Source organism: Zingiber officinale, chromosome 1B (genome assembly GCF_018446385.1).
Source record: "Zingiber officinale cultivar Zhangliang chromosome 1B, Zo_v1.1, whole genome shotgun sequence".
In the NCBI taxonomy this organism is placed as follows: domain Eukaryota; kingdom Viridiplantae; phylum Streptophyta; class Magnoliopsida; order Zingiberales; family Zingiberaceae; genus Zingiber; species Zingiber officinale.
Genome location: NC_055986.1, coordinates 87,342,739 through 87,356,808, shown reverse-complemented (window position 1 = coordinate 87,356,808; position 14,070 = coordinate 87,342,739).

Genomic DNA, 14,070 nt, shown 5'->3' with positions numbered 1-14,070 from the left:
ATGTTTCTCCACATCAGCCTTATACTCTTTGAACTAATCAAAGCACTTAGACTTGCGACACATCAAGTAAATATACCTGTATCTTGAATAATCATCCATAAAAGTGATGAAATATTCAAAACCACCTCTTGCCTGGATAGTTATAGGTTTACACAAATCAAAACGAACCAATTCCAACACATCTTTGGCTCTATACCCCTAAGACTTAAATAGTCTTTTGGTCATTTTTCCTTCCAAGTAAGACTTGCAGGTTGGAAAGTTTTCCACCACCGATGAACCCAAAAGTTCATCGACTATTATCCTTTGAATTCTACTCAAGTTAATATGACCTAACCTTAGATGCCAAAGATATGATTGGTTCAAATCCGAAGGTTTCTTTCTCTTATTAGAGTTAGAAGATGTGCTATTAATTTCCATTTATTGCATCGTGGATTATAAATTGCCAACCAACGTACCAGAACAGATAACTTCCCTATTTATCTTGATAACACCTTTGCTATCATAAATAGACAAAATATCTATCCTTGTATTGTTTAGAAACTGAAATTTATTTCTTTCTAAAAAATTAGTACGTAAAGACAATTTCTTAAAACCAATATTCCTATCGGAGGATAAAATCTCCCACTGCAACAGTTACTATTTTTGCAGCAGTGCCCATGTAGACGGTGATTTATATAGTTGTCGGGTTTATGGAACCCCTGCAATGAATTGCAGACATGATCAGTGGTTCTTGTATCTACACACCAGATACCGATAGATAGCACCACTAAATATGTTTCAACAACTAATAAAATCCACCGTTATTGTTCTCAATTCTGAGAGGACAGTCTACCTTATTGTCCAAGTTTTCCAATCATTATAATTGGGACTACTAAGTCTATTCTATAGTATAACAACTAGGGGATTGACTAACATTTGAAATCCTAAGAATCACAAAAAATATTTGGTCAAGATCAACATCTCAAAATCCCCGTGAATTTTGTATGTCATGTTAGTGTGGACGTGTACAAATTCTAAAAGGAGATTTTATCCATTAATTTTATTATCTTGTCAACCTATGACAAATAAAATTAATAGTTGGTCTGTCTTTGATCAAATATTTGGTCAAGACTCTAAATTTAAAATAATATTGATTCCTCAAACAATACTATTTAAATTTACCAACACCTCAAAACACCGTGAGTTTTGCATGCCACGTTAGTGTGGACGTATACAAAATCAACATTTGTAAGAGGAGAGTTTTACCCATTAACTATCTTGTCAACCTAACTTTATGACAAATAAAATTACCTCAAACACCATGAATTTTACATGCCACGTTAGTGTGGACGTATACAAATTCAAATATTTGTAAGAGGGGTTTTTTCCTATTAATTTTATTATCTTGTCAACCTAGTTTTATGACAAATTAATAGTTGGTTTGTCTTTGGTCACACAAGTGATAGTAGTGACTCCGTTGGGGAGGATACTATTAAATGTGTCTAAGTGTATACCATTACTTGATACTAAGTCCATTAAATAGAATTGTGCCCCTTCAGTTGGAGAAGATCACACACATCCTAAATAACTTCCTATAACCATCCATAAAGGAAGTTTGATCTAGTGATCCGTAAACAAACTCATCCGTTGTGGAGGGAGACACTCAGAGCCAGCACGCAAGCTTGTTGCATCACTTACAAACCAGTAATGGAGACCGTGGGATTTATATACTAATCCCTCTCTCACTTAGTTATTTAAGGTGAGAAATTTTAACTATGCAAGCATACATCACACACATCACAGTAAATAAAAGCAATAAATATGGAAATTAATTTTCCAACTATTATGACCTTTTTCCATCACTGTCCTTCGCGTGTTGCCAACCCTAGGGTTCATGCCGTCGGGTCCATCGAGCTTCCTTTTTCTGCTGCGCTTCTGGTCCTCCAATAGTACCACGCCTCGCAAGGATACGATCCGCGACAAAAATAGAATTTTACATATATTGATCCTATATTATACAAAGGAATGTACATATAATATAGATCAAAACAAAAATGCAAAATCCTAATAACTAATATAGCTCCTACTATATTTAATATTACAATCATGCACACACAATAAAATGCCCTTGACATGTCCAAGGGTCCAATCACACACAATATCTATATGCCATAATAGTTGGAGCCTGCGACCACAAAGTTAGCACATCCTACTATTATCCTGCCTAAATTATGTATGACATGTGCATAATTAATTTGAAAACCAAAACACACAGAGGCAAACCCTAGCTCTGATACCAATTGTTGGTTGGTCCTAGGAAGATCGTACCGGTTCCATTGTACAAAAATTTTGTACAAGTGTCGAACCTTTCCTAAACAACCTATTGTGTTCTTTAGAAATTAAATTAGGAATCACAAACGGAACTTAACATTATTGATTCCAAATTTAACTTATCTGTTCTTAATGATTTAAACTTGGATCGCAAGCGGAACTTAACACTATTGATCCAAATCCACCTATGTTATAAATTCAATTAAATATTAATTTTCAAAATTGACTTCCAGGCTAAACATGGCGAGGCACTAGGCCTTCTTGGATATGGGAGAAACCACCACTTCCTATACAAAGCCTTTTAATGAAAGCTAATATTTAATTTCCTTATATAACTCTAGGTTTAACCAAAAGGAACAATCGAATCACAAATTCGAAAAACAAAAAAAAACATAAACTCGAATCACAAATTTGAAACTCTAGAATCATATGTCTCTTGTGTTTGGAATTTATACAAAGAAAATAAAAACTAGCATGATGCGGAAAATAATTACTAGTTATATCTTTCTTTGTATACAACGACCTCTTGATCTTCTACCGTATTCCTCTTCTTATCTCGGACGTTGTGTGGGCAACGATCTACCGAGATGAGAACCACCCAAGCCCTTCTTCTCCAAGCAAGTTTCATCCACCACCAAGTCTCCAAGAGATGTAGAGGTTCAGCCACCACCACCAAACTCCAAGGGATGCAAGAAATAAAGCCTCCTTTCTCTCCTTCTTCTCCTAGCTAGAACCGACCACCAACAAGTGCACCAAGAGAGATGAAAACCGGCCACTAAGGAAGAAGAGAAGAGGAGAGGAAGAAACTCTAGGGTCGGCCACCACCAAGGAAGAGAGGGAGGGAAAATAGAATAGAGTTATTAGCCATGAAGACACCCCTACCCCCTCTTTTATAATCCTTGGTCTTGGCAAATAGGAAAAATTTAAATAAAAACTTCCTTATTACTTTTCCATGAAAGGGAAAATTTAATTTGATTAAAATCAAATTCCTTTTCTTAGATCATATGGTCGGCCACCTTAAGAGCTTCCAAAATAGGCAAGTTTTAAACAAAAATTAAAACTTCCTTATTTGTTCCGTAAATTTTAAAAATAAAATTTCTCTAATAATTTATCCCTTCATGGTTGGTTATAAAAGGAAATTTCTTTAAATTTAAATCTCTCTTTTAAAACATGTGGATGATTTCCAAAAAGGAAAGTTATCTCTAAAATTAAAATCTCCTTTCAATCTACAAATAAGGAAAGATATCAAATCTTTTCTTAATCTTTTATAGAAACTTATAAAAGGAAATATTTAATTTTTAAACTCTCTTTTAAATCATGAACATGGTTACAAATGTAACGCCCGAAAATTCTCAAAACAATTTTAGGAATATTCTATGATTTTTCTGGAATTTTTAGATATTTTTCCAGAATTTTCCGAGTAGCGGAAGTAGAAAAAATAATTAGAAGAATAAAAAGGCTTAAGCGGGAATCGAACCCGGGACCTCTCGGGTCCGCTAAACCTTTAGTTAGCCTTAGTAACCGGTGAACCCAGCAGGGTCGTGCTGAAAGAGAAGGGAAACATTTATATTTATATTTGAGTTGGGCCTAGTTACCCACTTAATATAAATTAAAAACTTAAGTTGGTTTGGGTTATTTTTAGTTTGGTTCGGCAACATCTCTTTCTCAAAAACCCTCACCGCCGAACACCCTCTCCTTCTCCTCTTCCTTCTCTCGGCGCCCAAACAAGCCAAAGCCAACCCTGGGGTTCCCTCCCTAGGGCCCTAAGAGCACCTTCCGGCAGCGATTCCAACACAAGAACGTTCCCCTCCGCGAGAAGGACGCGTTGGAGCGAGGAGATTATCGAAAGGATCGTCTCCACCGGAATTCTAGCGAATAGAGTTGTAAGAAAATTTGCGTACGAGGTAAGAAACCCCTCACCTGCAGTATAAGTAGCTCCGTTTGGTTTTATACGCACTAGTTTAGCTATATGCTATTTTTATCGACGCATAGGGTGAATTTGACCCTCCTCGCAGATTTAGGGATTTAGTGAGTACTTCTAGATGGGCCGGACACGTATTCCCTCTTCAGTGGGGGTTCCTAGACGTTGTCGGGTGCCTAGAAGTGGTCTCCCTAATAGAGGGGAGAGTTGGGGCACACTAGGTGTTCGATAAAATAGCTAGTTAAGTTAAAATGCAAATTAGGCATTTTAATAGCTCAGTTAAATGCATTAGAAGCATTTAAATCAGTAAATCAGTTTATTTTAGCTTATATGGGACTACGGTCCAATGGGTGGGCTCCCACAGTCGCCTCTAGGTTCAGACAACCTAGTTCTAGGTTCAGATAACCTAGATTCAGCAAAATAGTATTAGCTATTTCAGTATTTTACTTTTCAGTGGCACTGTACTGGATTAGATATCCATTGGGTTGGGCTCCCATAGTCGTCCCTAGGTTTAGCTAACCTAGTAAACCCTACTAGATTCGGAACTTGTAATCCCGGGTCTAGTTAGGGATGCGCGCACAGCAAGTACAGTTGCCAGGGCCCATCAGCAACATGTTTAGTATTTTCACTTACTATATGTATATGGTTTTCAACCTTTCACAAACTAGTTCGTGAATTCAGTACAGTCCTAGCAGTAGCTCAGTTTTTTTAGTATCAGCTTAGTTCTTCATTGATACCATGTGATTGATATCATGTTCAGCTTTAGATATGCCATGATTGTATGCTTATATGTCATGCCATGTTTAGTTTATTCAGTATACTTAGCATATCCTTTCAAACAACATGATTTAAAATCATATTTGCATCGTATGCATGTTTTAGTGAGGTAGATGGTTTCTTACTAAGCTTTTTAGCTTACAGATACTATTTTCCTTATACTGCAGATACAGGTAAAAGGAAAATGGACTAGCAGTGGAGGCTGGAGGTCAATGCAGATCAAGATGTGTGTGGAAGGAACTGGAATAAAGATCCTAGGGATCTAGTTTTATTTTATTATGCATTAGAACGTGTTCAGTATGCATTAGTACTTATAGCAAGCGTTATCTTATGTTTCTGTTAGTTAGCAAGAGAACAGTTTAAAACCTTGTTAGTTTTGGTTTCCATATGCTTACATGCCATGAATTAGTATTCTATGCCTTAATCATGTTTAGTATGTTAGCCATTACCTAGTAGAATGTTTCTCTTAGCTTTTATAGTGTTGTGTAATGACTTTGGCACGCATCAGTGCTGATATCAGGGGCCTGATACGAAATCAGAAACCCCTGATCGGTCAGCAGACCGATCAGGGAGTCTCTGATCGGTCGGTAGACCGATCAGGGACCTGGGTTCTGCGAGCAGAACTTTCTGTTCGTTCCCTGATCGATCCGTGGATCGATCAGGAGCTGGGTCACGAAAAATGGCTCACTGATCGGTCAGCAGACCGATCAGTGGCTCTCATTGACCGATCAGGGACCAGCTGGATCGGTCGGCAGACCGATCCAGCAGCGTACAGATTGTAGGGTAGTTTGTGGATCGGTCGGTTGAACGATCCGGAGTTTCCTACCGTGCCAGTATTAGTAGATCGGTCTGTGGATCGATCCGAAGTTTATTATCAGTTGTAAACACCTCCCCTAGCATGTGTACAGCTCCTAGGTACACCCAGAACACTAAGTTAAACTTTACAGCATTTAGTTCAGTAAAATTTTAAATTAGCCAGTTTTCATTCCGCATTAATAGTCTAGCACAGCATAACTGTAGCGATCGGCCTCGCAGCTTAGTCAGTAGGAGGCGGGTCGTTACAACAAAAAAGAAAAGTTTTCTCAAAATTAAAATCTACCTTTCAATCTACAAATAAGGAAAGATTTCAAGTCTTTTCTTAATCTTTTGTAGAAAGCTATAAAAGGAAAGATTTAATTTTAAACTCTCTTTTAAAACCATGGAATCCACATAAGAATTTTTTTAAATAAAATCCCTTTTATTCTATATGTGACCGGCCACACCTAGCTTGGACTCCAAGCTAGGGCTGGCCACTAATCTTGGCTCAATCTTTGGGTCTTGGCCGGCCCTAGCTTGGGCTCCAAGCTAGCTTGGCCAGCCACCAAAGAGTGGGTAAGAAGGTGGGTATAGGTGGGTATAATTCTCTATATACAAGAGGCTACGATAGGGACCGAGAGGAGGATTGGTTTTGGTCTCCCGATAAAATTAAGCTTCCCGTGTTCGCCCCGAACACCCAACTTAATTTCATCAATAATAATTCATACCACTAAAGAATTATTATTGAACTACCGCATCAATCTCAAATTACATTTTGGGCTCCTTCTTATTATGAGTGTGTTAGTCTCCCTGTGTTTAAGATGTCGGATGTCCACTAATTAATTGAGTTACTGACAACTCATTTTAATTAATGTCTTAGTCCAAGAGTAGTACCACTCAACCTTATCGTCATGTCGGACTAAGTCCACCTGCAGAATTTAACATGACAATACTTATGAGCTCCTCTTGGGGACATTATCAACCTAGATTACTAGGACACAGTTTCCTTCTATAATCAACAACACACACTATAAGTAATATCATTTTCTAATTTATCGGGCCTTTTGATTTATCGAGCTAAATCTCACCCTTTGATAAGTTAATGAAATGAATACTAAATATATGTGCTTGTTATTATATTAGGATTAAGAGCACACACTTCCATAATAACTAAGGTCTTGTTCTTTTATTAAGTCAGTGTAAAAGAACTTTCCTTAAATGGTTCTGCTCAATACACTTAGAGTGTACTAGTGTAATTTATTAGTCAAGATAAACTAATACCTAATTACACTACGACTATTCCAATGGTTTGTTCCTTTCCATCTTAGTCGTGAGCTACTGTTTATAATTTATAAAGAACCGATAACACGATCTCCTGTGTGTGACACCACACACCGTGTTATCTACAATATAAATTAATTGAACGACTACACTCAGTATATATAAATGTAGACATTTGACCAATGTGATTCTTATTTCTAAATAAATGTTTATATAAAAGCTAGGCTTTTAGTATATACTCTAACAGTACACACAATCTTTCTTGCGACAAGAATATCAAATCTAGCTTTATGATTATCATTTCTAAAAATAATATTGAATTCATTGTCATTACCTTCATCGCGTGCCCTCCGTTTGCCTTTGCCCTTTGTGACTTTCTCCTTGCCCTTTTCCTTTGGTGGTACATTTTCTCCGCTTGATCCACCACTTCCTTTTCGAAGCTTCTTCAAAAGGTTAGACATGATGTCAAGTTCAAAAGGAAAAATGTTGTTTAATTGGAGAAGTGAGATCTTGAGAAAATAGATCTTGAGAAGTAAGATCTTAGGGAAGGAAGTTGTAGATCTTGAAGGTAAGAGAGGAGAATTGTTGTTTAGATCTAAATCTAGATGTGGTTTATGGAGAAAAATGAGTAAGAGATCTAGATCTGAGAGGTTAAAAAGAAAGGTTGAAGATGAGAAAGGGTTGGAGAAGAAATTCGGCTTGGCGGTGTGGCCGACACAGCCTTAGCACGGTCGTGTCTTATAGACACGGTTAGGTCAAGATACTCCACACGACCGTGTAGATTTACACGACCCAAGTAGTCCTCCTCTTGGACAGAACCACATGGCCATGCCAATTGGTACGGGTAGTGGTGTCTCCTTCTTGGCTAGGTTCACACAGCCAGTGTGTGTCACACAACCGAGTTCATTTTCTTCTCTGTTGGCCTCACACGATCGCGTGTCACACGACCGCTTGTCACACGACCTCCTTCTTCTTCTTCTCGGGTATTTTCACACGGCCGTGTGAAATCACACGACCTTGACCCTCTTCTTTTTGGGTGAGCTCACATGGCCAGTGTGAGTCACACGGCCGAGTGCTCCTCCTCCTCTGTAAGTGTCACACGGTCGTGTATGGTACACGATCGAGCCCTGTTAGGTCCAGTATTGCTGAATTTCCTCTTTTCCGACTTCTCCAATGCTTTCATGCCCATGAAATAATCATGGCCAGCTCATGGAAGCAATGTACAACCTTAAAACAAAAACAACAACAATTTAAAAAACATTAACTAATGAAAAAGAAAGCTAAAATTGAATCTAACTAAAGGAACCCTTGGGTTGTCTCCCAAGAAGCGCTTGTTTAAGGCCATTAGCTCAACCCCATCTCCGTTTTCACGGCTATACCCAAGGAGGCACGGATTCCCTCCTAGGGTTGAGTGTGATTCTTCTTCCCTCATTCTTTCCCTCGGAGGGTAGATGTACTTCTCATTTTTTATTGGGGGCCTTCTCCCAACACTTGTCAAATCATGTACTTCGTCCGACGACCTCCCATAAGGATGGAAGTTCCAATTCTCCAATTTGTAAGCATCCTCCCCGCTGCAAATGTTCACTAAGAAAAAAGAGACATGGTTAGAAGAATTAGATAGATCATACTCCAACCTTTCCTTACTGATTACCAATGAAAGTTTATGGTTTTTCATGTCGATTATACCTCCAACTGTTGCAAGAAAAGGTCTTCCCAGTATTATTGGAATCTTTAGGTCTTCTTCCATGTCAAGTATAATGAAATCTATGGGAATAATACTCCCACCTACTTCTACTAGCACATCTTCAGCAATACCCATAGGGTACCTGCAAGTATGATCAGCTAATTGCAGTGTCATAGTAATAAGTTTAAAGTTTTTGAGACCTAGCTTATTACAAATTGAGTATGGAATGAGGCTAACACTTGCCCTTAAATCACAAAAAGTTTTTTCTATAAATTCTGATCCTATAGTGCAAGGAATATAAAAGCTTCCTAGGCCATTGAGCTTCTGGGAAGTGTTTGTTGGGGATCGGGCGGTCGGCTTGAAGGGGGGGTTAGATAGACGACACTCCCAAATCCTTGCTTCCTACGCTTGTTAGCTTGCGCAGCGGAAATACAAAACAAACAAGCTAAACTAAAGACAAGAATAAGAAAGAATGCAAACCGCTAACAAGCTTGTTTACGTGGTTCGGAGATAACTTATTCCTACTCCACGGCTGTCCGTAAGGTGGACGATCCCTCAATCTGTCGGTGGATTAATCCCCGAAAACTCCGGCTCCCAAGCTTTGGTTATATAGGCCGCGGGTTGAAAACCCCGCCTACCAATCGACTCCAAAACATGTAGTCGACTGCCCTCTGTGGAAATTCGACCGTTACATCCCAACGGCTCGATACCAGTCGACTGCTAAAACATGCAGTCAACTGATCCACACTGACCGAACGAACAGAGTCATTCGGTTCGCGCCCAGTCGACTGTGCAATCGACTGCACCAGTCGACTGCTAAAACATGCAGTCGACTGCTACAGTACTGCTACAATAATGCTACAGTGCTGCTACAGTAAAACCCTAAAATTAGGATTTTACTCCAAGTACAATCTCTCGTGCACTCGTACCCTCACCCTTATGACTCATTTGACACTTCATTTGTAGCTTTAACCTCTTGCCTTCAAGCCTACTTCCTTTGGCTCTCGTCCCTCGGATGCAATCAAGCCCGCGGCTCGCCCCCAATGTCATCCTTCGCGTATGCCTCGAAGTCGCTTCCCTCGGCCCTTGTCCTTGCTGCCTTGTCCACGGTCCCTCGGATGCTCCATCCTTCACTGGACCCGAAGCCGTCAACCTGAGTCACATGTGTATCCTGCAGTCCTGCACAACTCAAGTACACATATCAAATAACAAGGGTGAACCTAACTTAAAACCCTTTGCCCAAACACCAAAACACATGGTCTCACGGACCATTGGGATTGCTCCAACAATCTCCCCCTTTTTGGTGTTTGGCAATACGTTTAAGTTAGGAAAAACAAATAGCAAATAAACATGCTAATACAATGGACTTACGATGCCAAGGCTACACACTTGGACTTACTCCGCCGAATGGACTTACGATGCCAAGGCTACACACTTGGACTTACAACGCCAAATTAATGCAACATGCATTGGGACCTATCCCAAGGCTCCCTCTACACCTACGCTCCCCAATGAGCTAGGATTTTTACAACGGGCTTTTTAAGAACCTATCCCAAGGCTCCCCCTACGTAAAGGTACTTCTAGGTTTTTCCAACTAAACCTTACTTCTCCCCCTTTGCCTAACATCCAAAAAGTTCTCCAACAATATCCCAATTATTGAAAATTTGTCATCCAAATTGACCATAAACTCATGTATTAATCCCCCATGGATTTCATACACATATAAGAGCTGACCCGGTCAAAATTCAGTGCTGAAAATACTTTCAGACTGGTATCAGTCGACTGCAAGAAGTATCAACCAACTGCCCCCATGAAAATGAGGTTACAGACACATTTTGTGCTCATGAACAGTGTTACCAGTCGACTAGTTACTGTACCAATCGACTGGTACACTATTCATGAAAAAATCAACTTTTTCTAGCCAACTTCAGAAATGCGCCAGAAATTCCACAGACCTCCAAAAATCTCCAAATTTTGTAAAGAGATCTATTATATCAATATATACTTGGGAAAAATATATATAAAAATATATTTATCACAAATCCCAAGATTGACACAAAACACAAAACTAGCTAAAAAGTTCAATTGAACCTTGACCTAAAGTCCTAGTTTTGGCTTCCTCTTGAAGTATTTTCCCATACTAACCCACAATGCATCCCTAGCATGGATTTATATGGCATCTATACATCCAAAACCAATTATCATGTTACATGACCCCAATTATCATATTTCTTACATGAAACACAACCCAATTGTGCCAAACCCCTATGTTTGAGACTCAAGCCCGTCTCCAAACCACTTGGCATATTCCATGACTCCCCTAGACTCCCAAGTAAAACCCACTTAAGATCCATTGACCATGAGTCCCAAATTGACTCTTTAAGCTCCCCCTAGAGCTCTTAGCCATAGTCACCTCCCTAGGTGACTCATCCACAATGGCTAGGCCACATCGGTGCACCTCCGGTGACACTTGGCCTACAAACCTAACCTTCTTAACCTTGAACACATTATCCTTGGTTAATTTATCCTTACCTTGAAATGATTTTCTCTTTCCATTTATTGGCTTCTCCTTACTATAGTCATATGCAACCCTAGCATACGACTTTCCCTTAGCCTTGGAGACACTAGATCGGTATCCCAAACCCGATCTATCATTGTTGGGTCTTTGGCTACCCAACACCATACCTAAACCCTTAGATCCAACATTGAATCTTTCTAAGGTTTTCTCCAACTTATCAAGTTTTGCCTTCAAAGCTTGATTTTCCCTTTCTAGGTTCCTAAACCTAGAGTCAACATGTCCACCTTGGACATTCTTAGACCTACCCATTCTTCTAGGCATATGTCTCCCCTTCTTGGGATTAATGCCTTGGGTCTCCTTAGGTCTACCATTTCTAGAGTTATCATGAATGAGTTTCCTAGGGTTATGATCCATATTTATCCTATTTCTATCATGATATCTAAAACCAAAATTATGCATTGGTAAATAATAAGAATTATTTCTAACATGCATGGGAGTGTAAGAATTTAAATTTGAATTAACCTTCAAGTTAGGGTATACCTCCCTTACCCTTGAAGCTCCCCCTTGACTTGAGCTTTTCTTCTTCTTCTCTTTCTCCCATTTCTTCAATTGCACAAGCTTCTTGATTTCCCCCTTTTTGGGACATTTGGTGCAGTAGTGACCCTTCTCTCCACACGTGAAGCATATGATGCACATCTTCTTCTTTTGGACTTCTTCATTCCTACAACCCACATTAGAATTTAAAATAACTTGATTGGGTTTAGGATTTATCTTCTTCTTACCCATAGGACATCTATTCTTGTAGTGTCCCTTCTCATTGCACCCGAAGCATATTATATGGTCTTTTGACTTCACTTCGGTGGAGGTGCTTGCTAGGTTGATTTCCAAGACTTCTTCTTCTTCTTCACTTGTCTTGGATTGTTCTTCAACCTTTGAGGATGTCTCCTCATCCACACTAGTGGATGACATTTATTCATCCTTCTCCTCTTTCTCCTCGGAAGTTGAGTGCTCTTCACCTTCCGGTTGCTCCTCCTCTACTTGAGCTTCTTCATCCGTTTCTTCGGATTTTTCTTCTTCTTGTGTAGGCATAGGTTCTTCCCATTGAGCCTTCTTTATCTTGCTTCACAAATCGTGAACATTCTCATATTTACCTACAAGGCTCATTATGTCATTAGGAAAAATATCAATTAATATAGATATTACCTTGTCGTTTGCCTTTGACCGAGAGGTTTGCTCCTCCGTCCAATGTCGTGGTCGGAGCTTCTTCCCTTTCTTGTCCATCGGGACTTCGAACGGCTCTTTGACCACCATCATGGTGTCCTAATCCGTGTTGAAGAAGACCTCCATCTTCATCATCCAATATGTGATGTCCCATAAGCCTCTACCTTCAAGCTTTGGCGGTTCAATTAAGCCGGTCATCTTTGCTTCCTTGGCGATTAGTCCAATGGAGAGCGGCCTCGCTCTGATACCACTTGTTGGGGATCAACGACCGGCTTGAAGGGGGTTGGATAGACGACACCCTCAAATCCTTGCTTCCTACGCTTGTTGGCTTGCGCAGCGGAAATACAAAACAAACAAGCTAAACTAAAGACAAGAATAAGAAAGAATGCAAACTGCTAACAAGCTTGTTTACGTGGTTCGGAGATAACTTGCTCCTGCTCCACGGCTGCCTGTAAGGTAGATGATCCCTCAATCCGTAAGTGGATTAATCCCCGGAAACTCCGGCTAGCACAATCCTCCTTATCGGTGGGGAAACCTCACCACAAGTCGATCAAGAGCACTTGGATTGCTAGGGCACTAGTTGACTACTAATTAGAGGTTACCCACCACTAATTTCGTCAACTATAACCAAGCTCCCAAGCTTTGGTTATATAGGCCGCTGGTTGAAAACCCCGCCTAACAGTCGACTGCCAAAACATGCAGTCGACTGCCCTCTGTGGAAATTCGACCGTTACATCCCAACGGCTCGATACCAGTCGACTGCTAAAACTAGCAGTCGACTGGTGTAGTCGGCTGTTAAAACATGCAGTCGACTGATCCACACTGACTGAACGAACAGAACCATTCTGTTCGTGCTCAGTCGACTACACCAGTCGACTGCTAAAACATGCAGTCGACTGCTACAGTACTGCTACAGTAACGCTACAGTGCTGCTATAGTAAAACCCTAAAATTAGGATTTTACTCCGAGTACAATCTCTCGTGCACTCGTACCCTCACCCTTATGACTCATTTGACACTTCATTTGCAGCTTTAAACTCTTGCCTTCAAGCCTACTTCCTTTGGCTCTCGTCCCTCGGATGCATTCAAGCCCGCGGCTCGTCCCCAATGTCATCCTTCGCGTATGCCTCGAAGTCGCTTCCCTCGGCCCTTGTCCTCGCTGCCTTGTCCACGGTCCCTCGGATGCTCCATCCTTCACCAGACCCGAAGCCGTCAACCTGAGTCACATGTGTATCCTGCAGTCCTGCACAACTCAATTACACATATCAAATAACAAGGGTGAACATAACTTAAACCCTTTGCCCAAACACCAAAACACATGGTCGCACGGACCATTGGGATTGCTCCAACAGTGTTCTTCTCAAATAAAGTGCTAGATTCTTCAGTTAAAGTTACAGTCTCGATCTCTCCTTTTCTTCTTTTGTTGGACATAATATCCTTTAGAAATTTGGCAAACTTCGGCATTTGTTGAATGACATCAATTAGAGGGATCTCAACATAAATATCTTTAACCTTGTCAATAAATCTGTCAAATTCTTCATCCTTCTTCAACATGACTAATCTT